Here is a 12,785-nt window from a genome sequence, read left to right on the forward strand (position 1 = left end):
CTTATATTAACCAATATTTTGAGCTGTTATACAAAAATTACTTTCAATAAAATGGTTGGATTCTTTTCCAAGAATATATAAGAGTCAATTCCATTCCAACACTTCACCCAAAAATGGAATAACAAAGTACAACTTTTGCTAGCATTAGCTTTTGGATTTATTAGCCCTTCCGTATACTAATAGATACTCTCTATCTAGGATAGTGATTTTCCTCGTTGGAAGACAATGACTTTAGTCTTCCTTTTTGTTTTCAATATTTAATCTAGCATTAGAGGAAATGATATATTAACGAGACTGTGATGTTGTTTTTGTTAAAAAATGGGAATGAACAACTCGTTCCATTATATTTGTGAGAAAATAATTTATATCTTTACAATAAAGAAAATCTCATAAACTTTCTCATATTATATATGCGTAAAATTTAGAGCATATTCGAAAGTAGTAATATTAATAACTATATAAAATCATAATTTTCAAACTTTTTACAAAAATATTCCACTCAAAATACCATATCAAATGTATATATAACGGTATCAAGGTTGTTAACTTACAGAGTGTAACAGCCACCTAATGTAATGATTTAAAGAGTCATACATATGATTTAAGGTGTGCTGCCACGTGAATGCCCCCTCACTTATCCAATTGTCCACCCTTTTTTCTTAATTAATTCATTAAATCCCCTCACTAGTCCAATAATTAACCAATTACCCACATAATTAAGAATTATCTCAAATTACATAAAATATTACTCACTTTTAATACACTTTATACAACTTACTATCATAGTCATATGGTACCTTGTATGGCACTAGTCCATAAATATCGGGTATTTTAGCTCGGGTCGTATTTTATCCCAAAATATCAAACTTCGACGAAATTCATTTGCTTCGATTCTCTTACCCTCTCACCTTCACGAATTTATTTATCACTTGTTTGAAATAGCGTAATACTTATAAACTCGAAATAATCTCATTCCCCAGCTTACGCCGATTAACTTATGGCGAAACTTTAACGAACGAAAATGCGGAATCTAACATCTCATTTCCGAGATTTCATCTATTTACTTATGGCGTACTTCCACGTACGAAAACATGAGGTGTAACATTATTCCCCCCCCCCCCCTTTGGAACATTCGTACTCGAATGTTGATTGATGCACCTATCATTTTCATGACTTATGTCTTCCGAATACTTTAGTACTCTCCTTGCCATTTGTGAATAATTCCAAAGGCCAGGGCATTCCCCCTTTTAGGCCTCTTTCTCACACCACGACTTATGGTCGGAATCCTTTCAATCTCGTAACTGTTGCTACCTTCTACCATGCAGCCCGTACTACTCTGACCTTGTAAGTGTGCATATGCGACTCTTCTCTCCTTTTTCCTCTAGCTTTTAGCCCATCTCTAGGCCTCACCTTGTAAACATATACAGAGCTTGACAAGATGTCCCTCTGGGCATCTATAGGTATAGTGAAGTTCTTTGCTTGGTACTTTGTCAAACTTACGAATATTACTATATCTTATTTTATAGGCTCGATTATGTATCCGCAAGACTTTACTGCATCTAAGTAGGTCATAATATACCATAACTCTTACCTCGATTTATCATTACTGAGGTATGCTACCAAACTTCAGGTTACGTTCGTTTTTTATATGTATAAATGTGTGTCCTTTAATGCTTCCTCATTACCGTTCATTTTAAGAATGACGGCCTAATTTTACCTCATACTTTGTGACTTTTGTTCATTGTTGATTCACCTTAATGTTGATCTATCATCTACCACTTGATCTCTTATGTAACACTGCCGCTAGGTCTTACATCTCATCGGGGACATCTGGAGTAATTAGATTGATCCATCTAGGGGCGATACTATACTTCCATAACCGTATTTTATAGCACACCGATATGACTCACCTTACATGGGTATTTTAATCCCGTGCAATTCATGAAATCCTCCTTAAGTCATTACTCAATCAAAGGCCCAACATCACCCTTTATCTATCACAATTACACCCTCATTCTACTACCAGAGCAGCATTCCATATTTTCTAAATGCTATTAGTCTTAGACTCATTTAAGTTCATCCAGGCTATACTGAGCTCTCTATAACTTAGAGGAATCATCAGCTCTCTTGTTTTCATGGGCTTAATCCCGAGGACTTATCCATTCTCGTCACCTTTTCACTCACATTTTCTCATCCGTGCTTATGTCTTCCTAAAACCTTGTCGCTCTACCATACTTTAGATTGCGACCTACATATATCCATTTATACTACTCGCAGCCTTTCTTCAACATGCTTGCACCATAGATTTCCTTATGTTATTCTGGAACATCAAGCGAGACATCACATTGTCTCTAACTCTTCTTTACTCACTTGGCTAGATCTATCGGTACCTAGAAACTATAGGCTGGAAGATATGCCACTAACGATGACGCTATCATTCCTGGATACAAAATCCCCCGCGCTTATAGCCATCTATCCGATGTATGAACTGTTCACAACCTTCTGCATTTGAGTATTTCGCACGTTGTTTACCTTTACCTTAAAATCTCGCATCATATCTTCTATTTCTTTCACGACTTCCCTTCCACATAGGTATAATTCACGTTCATAACTTGAAGCTCTATTATAATACTTGCACCTCTGGGGCATACACTATCCGGGCCTTGGGTTTTATTGCGTAATTTTAGCGAGATGGGTATTTGGGTGTTGCATGATTGATTGTGCATTGGTTATGTTCTTTCGGGCTTGTGTGGCATTACGCCATTTGCTTCTCCGTGGGTATGGTAATGCACTTTGGAAACTTGATGTCAAATCGTGTGGGGTTATTGATTTTGAGAAGGGTGGCTTGAGGTATATGACATGGACCAGTGTTTGGATGGGATCACGCATTGCAGCGGAGTTATGTTGAGGTATGAATCTTTGTGTTAGATTCGTATGATGGTTCTATAGTGTGTGATAGATTTCCATCATTTTGTTGTGGCGGTACTTGTTAAGCTTGCGGGACAGTTCTCTCATTTGAGTCATTTTCCATGACTGAGTACATTTAGAATATTGTTTATTGGTGTACGTATTGCACGGGTTATGGATTTAGATTGTATTGATGTGGCATGTCACTAGAGTGGTCGTGTTGGATGAGATGAGGTCATCGGACCTAGAATGGATACTATCAAATTTGATTACAACATGTTTGGAAGGATAATATCGAAAGTCTGCCTAGAAATTGGCTATAGTTCTTGTCGAAGGAGAGGGAGTTCCATGACTCGTTGATCTGATGAATGTTATGAGTTCTGCATCTTTCTTTCATCATTGGCATATGAAGGTTTTAGAACGAGGTTTTGGTTGACATGAGGTTATATACCGGAATTGGATTGTTTTGGGCAGCTACTGTGATTGGAGATTTTGCTATGAGTATTTTGAGTTATGCGGTATATCATGTGATTACATCGTGGGTTATGGATATGGCTTGATACAGCTTGTTCAGACCTATACAGTGTGTAGATGTGAGATTCTGATCTTATAGAAAATTTTGGATGTTGGAAATTGGATTCTAAGGCTTATGGGCTAGGTTGAATTAAGAAATTTTAGTTATGTTGTGTTATCAGACCTATATGGGATAGGGTGATGTGGGATCACCCCCGGGTATGTGCATGGTAAGGTTATACGGTAGTTTGATGGCTTGGGGAACTACTCTGGGCACGTTCGAGGACGAACGTATGTTTAAGTGATGGAGGATATAACGACTCGATCGGTCATTTTGAGCATTTGCACTTCGCCCGGCATTTTACGGGCATGAGTAGCTCCATATGATGTGTTATGACTTGTGTGAACCATCGGTTTTGGTTTTCAGGTTATTCGGAATTGATTTGGAAGAATGATTCTCAACTAAGAAGCTTTAAAATTGGAAGAGTTGACCAAGCTTGACTTTTTAGTATTTGAACTCGGATTAGAGTTTTGATGGTACTGTTAGCTTCGTTGGGTGATTTTGGACTTAGGAGCGCGTCCGGATTGTGATTTGGAGGTCCGTAGTTGAATTTGGCTTGAAATGGCGAAAGTTGGATTGTTGGGAAGTTTGATTGGGAGTGGACTTTTTGATATCGGGTTCGTATTGTGGTTCAGGGAATTGGAATAGCTTCGCTATGTCATTTGGGACTTGTGTGCAAAATTTGGGTTCATTCCGGGTTGATTTGCTATGTTTCGGCGCGAGTTTTAGAAATTGAAAGTTCAAAGTTCATAGATTTCGATTTGAGGTGCGATTCGTGTTTTGATGTTGTTATATGTGATTTGAGGCCTTGAGTAGGTTCGTGCAGTATTATGGGACTTATTGGTATGTTTGGACGGGTCCCGAGGGGCTCGGGTGAGTTGCGGGGTGGTTTCGGATCACTTCCGGGTTGGCTTGGAGTTGTTGGTTTCTGCTGGTTTCTAATGTCTTGGTTGTTCTTCGCGATCACGAAGACATAGCCGTGATCACGTAGTGTTTTATAGAACTGGGGGATTTTTTTCTTCAATGCATTCGCACAACGAGGCTGCGTTCGCATAGTGTTGAGCTGGCAGTTGGGAATAGGGAATTTCTTATACGCATTCGCATAATACTGGACACGTTCGCGAAGCTTGGTCGCCTCTGTGCTTCGTGCTAGCATGAGTATGTTTGCGATCGTGTAGTTATTGTTAGGAGGCAGTGTGGTTTGTTCTTCGCATTAGCGGAGCTCTGTTCGCGATTGCATAAGGTATTTTCTGGGCAGTGAAATTTTCTTCTTCGCGGTCGCGATGGTATTCCTGCGATTGCGGTTCATCAATTGGCCTAGTGATTATAATATTCTCTATTTCGAGGGTTTCGGCCATTTTTACATTTTTGGAGCTATGGATCTCGGATTGAGGCGATTCTTGAAGCAATTTTCACCATATGAATCGGGGTAAGTGTTCTCTGCTTGGTTTTGGTTATATTTCGTGAATCTATCTTCGTTTTTGGTAATTGGATGGTAAATTTAAAAGAGGAAATTGGGGTTTTAGTCTAAAGTTTCATAATGTGAATTTTTGAGTTTTGAACATCGATTCAGAGTCTGAAGGAGCCCCTACGGAGTGTGCACACACCCTAGTGAGCACAGTTATGTGTGTGTGTGTGTGTGTGTATATATATATATAACCCCAATTGGTCGAAACAACTAGAACATCTTCTCCTTGTCTTGCAGATCTTGCAGGATCATAAATTTGTGTCCAAGGGATCCAAATGCATGTTTAATCAACAATTTGTTGACTATTTGGGCCATGTCATCTCACACAATGGCTTAGCAGTTGATCCGTCAAAGATCACAGCCATTAAATAATGGCCGCAGCCCCGTTCGGTGAAAGAAGTGCGTGGATTTATAGGGCTCACGGGATATTATCATAGTTTCATTCATCATTATGCATCTATAGCAGCCCCTCTGACTAATTTGTTGTGCAAAGATGCATTTCAATGTTCACCAGAATAACAAGTTGCTTTTGATAAGCTCAAAATGTGCCTTAGCTCCACACATGTCTTGGCTCTTCCAAATTTTTGCCAGGAATTTAATCTAGAAAAAGAGGCATCGAGAGTCGGCATAGGAGTAATTTTATCCCAAAGAGGACATCATGTGGCTTTCTTCAGCCATAAACTTAACCGTAGGATGCAACAAGCTTCCACATATCATAGAAAAATAATTGCCATCATTCAAGCATGTCACCACCCAAAATCCTACTAGTCTTAATGGCACCTAACCCAATCCGCTAGGTAAGCCAACTAACAACTATCCAATTCCAATAAAATCAGTAAAACATCTAAAGAGAGAAGTTAATTGAATCTTATACATTCCCAAGGACTGATAGTATAAATCATGAGCTTCTAAGAATAGAATTTACAAGACGGTATGAAATAAATACAACATCTATTCAAAAAGTACATAACAGAGTTTTATGTATCTAAGGCTACCATGAACAAGAGGAAGCTACAATCGGAATGCAGGTACGTCTTCAAGTCCAGCTCCTGTCGAACACAACAACATCATCAGTCAACATCTGCACGCAAGGTGCAGAAGTGTAGTATGAGTACAACTGACCCCATGTACTCAATAAGTAACAAACCTAACTTTAGGCTGAGAGTAGTGACGAGCTGGAACAAAGGTCGGGTCCAACACCAATAGCCAACAACAATTCATAATAATGTAAAGCAATTAATAAATGAAGTGGCTCGGAATTTAAAATGCTCAGCTCATTCATAGTTCCCGAAAATAGTTCCGCTTTTCAAGTATATCAGTAAAAACCCAAATCCTTTACCGAAATCGTCGAAAATATGAGTGAGTTTGAAAACTGTAATTTTTCCCAAAAACCTTTCAACAGGTAAGTGTTTCATTTTTAGATAGCATGAGGAAAGTACATCTCTATGCCTACATATCAAGATACATGTAAAATCATGAATGTCACAAAATCGGGTTGCAGAAGGAAATGCATCTCTATGCATGTATCTCAAGTACGCATGTCAAATGTGATGCCTCTCAGTGATGAACTCATGTACTTACACTCTTAGAGTACTCAATCTCATTGTCTCACTTTCTCTCTTACCGTGCTTAATACTCAGCACACTCAATCACTCAGCACTTTATAATACTCGTTGCGGCGTGCAACCGGTTCCACACACATATATAGCCATAAGGCTCGTTGCGGCGTGCAACCCAATCCATATGAAAGGAAAAAGGAAAATAAGAAGAGATTTGAAAAGGGGTGTCATTGGGCTAGTTTCATACCAAAATTTGGACCAAACCAGCTTAATTTACGCTCACAGCCCAGGCCCAAAACAAGCCTACCTGGTCAAGCTCTGTCTAACCCCAAACGACCCCGTTTCGTTCTTGATTGATCACAGCCGTTGGATTTTGTTAATCCAACGGCCCGGAACTAACCTAATCGCAGCTCCCACATCCGGGACCTGCAACTTTTATACTTAGAGGATTTTAAACCCATTTTTCACATTCTCTCAAAACATAAACACACTTATGCGATTTTTCAAGGATTTCTTCTTCTCCAAATCAATTGTAAGTCGTTTTGAACTAACTTCCTTCAATTCTTAACATATTTTAACATGATTTCAACTTCAAATCAATGATTTTCATGGGGGAAATTGGGTGTTTTGGGTAGAACCTAGGTTTTTAAAAAATCGGGGATTTGGACCTTGATTTGAGGTCCGATTTCAAAATAAATTATGTATTTGAGTTCGTGGGGGAATGGGTGATCGGGTTTTGGTTCGAACCTTTGGTTTTGACCATGTGGGCCAGGGGGCGATTTTTGACTTTTTGGGTAAAACTTTGGAAAATTCATTTTTATGCATTCGAATTGATTCATTTAGCGTTTATTAATGTAATTAAGTTACTTGTGACTAGATACGAATGAATTGGTGGTGGAATCGAGGGGTAAAGCTATAGTTGAAGCGTGAATTGTGTTCATCGCATCGAGGTAAGTGTTTGGTCTAACCTTAGCTTAAGGGATTAGGAGTTGACTCCTATTTGTTAAGTGTTAATTGTTGAGTACAACGTATAGGCATGGTGACGACTATCTATACGTTGGTGTCTAGCATGCCCGTGAGTCTTTATATTGTGATTTTTATGACTTCGTACATCTAATTCCAACACAACTACTCTAGTGACATGACACATCAATACAATCTAAAGCCACAACTCGTGCAATCCACGCACCAATAAGCAACAATTTGAACGTACTCAGATTATGAAAATGACTCAAATGAGAGTCCAAATGGCATAACTAAGAATTCATAGTGGCCATCATGTGTGCGAAATGATGTCTTCTCCACGTCCTTAAGTTGGACTCTAATATGATGATACCCAGATAGGAGGTCCAACTTGGAGAAAAACTGGGCACCATAAAACTCATCAAACAGTTCGTCAATAGTTGGAATGGGGAATCTATCACGATTATGACCGGATTCAACGCCCGATAATCTAAGCAAAATTGCCAAGTACCGTCCTTCTTACGAACTAGGAGGACCGGAGATGTAACGACTCGGCCGATCGTTTTGAGTACTCTAGATTGTTCCCCCGTTTATTGATTGTTTTATGTTTATTTGTTATTATATGATTTTCCAGGGTGGTTGGTTTAGCTCCGGGGATGTTTGGAAATGAGTTGGGACACTTAGTCCCAAGTTTGGAAGCCTAAGTTAGAAGAGTTGACCGGATCCAGACTATACTTTGTATAGTTTTGATAGCTTTGTATTGATTTTGGACTTATGAGTATGTACGGATATTGATTTGGAGGTCCATAGGTGATTTGACTTGAATTGGAGAAACTTGAAAAAATTGAAGTTTGAAGAGTTGAGAAGTTTGACTGAGAGTTGACTTTGTTATTACCGGGCTCCAATTTTGGTTTCGAAAGTTGGAATAGGTCTGTTGTATTATATAAGACTTGTGTGCAAAACTTGAGATCAATCGGAGTTGATTTGGTGTGTTTCGGCATTGGTTTTAGAAGTTGGCAATTCGTAAGTTCATTAAGCTTGAATTGGGGTGCGATTCGTGTTTTCGATGTTGTTTGATGTGATTTGAGACCTCGACTAAGTTCATATAATGTATTAGGATGGGTTGGTATGTTTGGATGGGGTCCTAGGGGCCTCGGGAGTGATTCAGGTTGAAATCCGAATGAATAGTGGACTTAAGGAATTGCTGATCTACTCCAGTTCTGGTACGTTCGCACATGCGGTGGGAATGGCCGCAGATGCGGCCTTATGAGCACAGGTGCAGAAGTGAATGGGGGCAGCGGGATCGCAGAAGCAAGAAAAGTCACTGCAGAAGCAAGGTCGCTTCTGCGATGAAGTGAAGTGCAGGAGCGAACCAGACCACAGGTGCGATATTTTCTCCGCAGGTGCGTGCGCGTAGATGCGGGTGAACTTCCGATGAAGCGAAGGGGAGCGACTTAAGTGGTGTGTGCAGGTGCGCTCCATTTTCTGTAGGAGCAGTTCTACAGAAGCGGACCTCCTGGCCGTAGAAGCAAAAAAGCTGGCAGTGTCATTAAAAACGAAGGGTTTGAGTTCTTCTCTCATTTGAGAATTTTGGAGTGCGGACTAAGGTGAATTTTTAAGAGGTATTCACCTAGATTGAAGAGGTAAGTGACTTTTTGATCGTTTAATCTATTAATATTGAACCCATTGAATTTTCCCATAGATTAGGTGTTTTTGAGGTGAAATTTGGGGGGTTTGACCAATGTATTAGAGAGTAAGATTAGGGGATTTGAGTGTAGATTTGTGGTCGGAATTGGATGATTTTGGTATGGTTGGTCTCGTTGTTGAATGGGCATTTGGATTTTGAAAATTTTGCCGGTTCCGAAATGTGGGCCCGAGGTTGACTTTTTGGGTTGACTTGTTGACTTTGGTTAAAGATCTTACCTCTATCATTTGAAATCAATTCCTATGGCTTATATTGATAGTATTACGTTATTTTTTACTAGATTTGAGCCTTCCAGAGATTGATACGCATGGGAAGGGCTTGCTTGTGGGGTTATTTATTTGCTTGAGGTAAGTATCTTATCTAAACTCGGTTGAGGCACTAGCTGCCTGAATTATTGTGATAGCTCAGTGTTATTGGGTGCGCACATGCATTGGGTTGAACCCATGTGAGGGCACCGGGGTTATTTATTCATGTTCGGGTTGTGCTCAGGCTCTTATAAGCCTAGAATATGACTGTTAAACCTTAAGCTATGATGCTTCGCACATTTGTGTCATTGTTGTGAACTATTTGAGCCATGTTTGGGGCTACATAGGGGTTTAATCCCTAAATGAAGTGATAAATGTTATTCTTTGATGAAATTGTTGGGTTGAGCTATGATAGTACACTTGCACATGCCTACACTTTAGCATTCCATTTATACATGTCCAGGAACATGAGATTTGTTATTCACTCGTTTCATACATGTATAATTGTTTCTTTTCTCTTGTATGATATGATTGGACTGGGTGCCTTTGACCACTCCGGGCGGATATTATTGTAGTGTTTGTGATCACGGTAGGCGAATTGTGTTGTAGTGCATGTGACCATGCTGGGCAAATTGTGTTGTAGTGCCCCTGACCACGCTGGGCAGATTTTGTTGTTATGCATGTGGCCACGCCGGGCTAATTGTACTGTTATGCCTATGACCACGCCGGGCGAATTATGATATGGAGCCTGTGACCACGTCGGGCTGGTAGCATGGTGAATTGGTCGTGCTTGCGTGTGGATATGGATCCATCCCCCTATGGTCACCCTCTCATGTTTCTCTCTTGATAGTGTACATGCAGTTATTGACAAAACTGATCAGTGATTTGGTACGGATATGGAAAAGTGAGGAAATCTGCCAAGTGTTTTGTTTGGATTTTGAATTTCATCTTTACTTGCAGTTTCCTTGATCATTTATCTGATTTAGCTGCATATCATCTCTATATGCCGAGTATTGACTGAGTAGGATGTTTGAGAAACTGTACACATACACACAGATGTTTTCTTACTGAATTTATGATTTGATTCCACTATTGTCCTGTACCGATTTAAAGGATGAAACTACATAGGTGATAGCTACTATTATTAATAATTTGTGCTTCTCTTACCTTTCCGCGTTTATTTACGATACTTATTGAGTACATTGGGTCGGTTGTACTCGTACTGTAATCTGCACTTAATTGTGCAGATCCAGGTGTCGGGACCAGTTATCAGCAGTAGGCTTGCATGTTTGACTATCTGCTAGAGATGAGGTAGAGTTGCATCCTTGGTCGCAGTTTGACTTGTCTTTTCCTTTCATACTGTTGTTACAGTTCAGACAATGTATTTATTTTTCAGTTTTAAACTTGTATTCCGTTGTAGAAGCTCATGACTCCGTATATACCAGTTTCTGGAGGAATCTAATTTGTATTAGCAGTTATATTGTTTTGAGACCTCAGACTTATGTTATTTCTATAAATTTTGGTATTATATTTGCCTTCCTTATCATATTTCGACTTGCCTAGCCAGTGTGTTAGGCGTCATCACGATGGGTAGGGATTTTGGGTCGTGAGAAGTTGGTATCACAGCCCTAGGTTCATAGGTATTATGAGTCATGAACAGGTTCAGTAGAGTTTTACAGATCGGTACGGAGACGTCTGTACTTATCTTTGAGAGGCTACCGAATCATTAGAAAAACATCGCTTTCTTGTATTTTTGTCGTGCGAATTTGTTGATTCCGGAAATTAAACTTCTATTATTCTATTCTCTCATAGATGGTAAGGATACGTGCAACCGGATCGGGCGGACAGCCACCAGTACCACTAGCAAGGGCCATGAGAGGCAGGGTCCGCGGTAGAGGCTGAGGTACGGCTTGTACAGCAGCTAAAGCAGCACCTACCGAGCCACTAGTTGCTCCCGCTCAGGAGCAAATACCAGGTGTGGTTAAACTGGTAGGACAAGCTCAGGTACCAGTTGTGCCCATTATGATTTCAGGCTTTCAAGAGGCTTTGGCCAGATATTGACTGTATGCACTAGCCTTGTTCAGGCGGTTTTAGTTCAGGCTGCACCAACCACTTCTCAGTTCGGGGGAGGTGCTCAGACTCCCGCTACTCGTACTCTTGAGCAAGTGGTGCAGGGGCTTCAAATACCAGGGGTACTACCATCCTAGCCGGTTGCACATGCAATGCCCAAGTGGGTCCACCTATGAGTGACGAGGAGCATAAGAGGCTAAAGCAGTTTGAGAGGCTCAGGCCTTTAGCTTTCAGTGAGGCTGAGTCACAAGATGCTTAGGATTTCTTAGACGGATGCTAGCGGATCCTTCGTACGGCGAGTATTCTGGAGACTAGTGAAGTCCTATTTACTACTTTTCAGCTATCGGGGGCAGCCTTCAGATGGTGGGAGGCCTATCAGTTGAGCATGCCAGCCGGTGTTGCACCACTAACGTGGCATGAGTTCTCAGTTCTCTTCTTAGAGAAGTTTGTTCCACAAACACGCAGGGAGGAGTTATGTAGGCAGTTTGAGCAACTACGCTAGGAGGGTATGTCTGTGACCCAGTATGAGACGAGATTTTTAGAGTTGGTTCCTCACGCAATCTGGTTGGTTCTTATAGAGAGGGAGAGGACTAGGAGGTTCATTGATGGTCTCAACTATGGACTACGTTTCACCATGGCTCGGGAGATAACATTAGGTGCTAGGTTCGATGAGATGGTTGATATTGCTAGGCGGCTAGAGCAGGTCCATACTCAGGAGAGTGAGGAGAGGGAGGCCAAGAGGCCTCATGGTTCAGGTGGTTTCAGCGTTATTACTTCTGGATGACAGTCCCATCACAGCAGGGGTCGTCCATATAAGCTCGCTCAGTTGGCTCGTCCGGTTTATCGTGGTGCATCAGCTAGCCATGGCTCATACAGTGCTCGTTTGGGCAAGTCATCCTTCAGTGCATTACCAGCACAAATTTCTTATCATGCTTCGCCTTCTCAGGTTTCTACAGGCAGTTCCTCAGGTTATCAGGGTTAGCAACCCATCAGGAGGGGTTGCTGCGAATGTGGGGATTTGAGTTATCTCAAGAGAGATTGCCCTAGATTATTGAGTAAGGCTCCACAGCAGAGGTCCTAAGCTATGACTTCTGCACTAGTTACTTCACCACCCGCTCAGCCAGCTCGGGTGGGGCTCAGGCAGCTAGAGGTCGCCCTATGGGGGGAGGTCGATCAGGTAGCGGTCAGGCTCGTTGCTATGCTTTCCCTGCCAGGCCAGAGGTTGTTGATTCAGACGCAGTGATCACAGGTATTGTTTCACTATGCCACGGGGATGATTCCATATTATTTGAAC

This window comes from Nicotiana attenuata, chromosome 5 (genome assembly GCF_001879085.1).
Source record: "Nicotiana attenuata strain UT chromosome 5, NIATTr2, whole genome shotgun sequence".
Classification (NCBI taxonomy): domain Eukaryota; kingdom Viridiplantae; phylum Streptophyta; class Magnoliopsida; order Solanales; family Solanaceae; genus Nicotiana; species Nicotiana attenuata.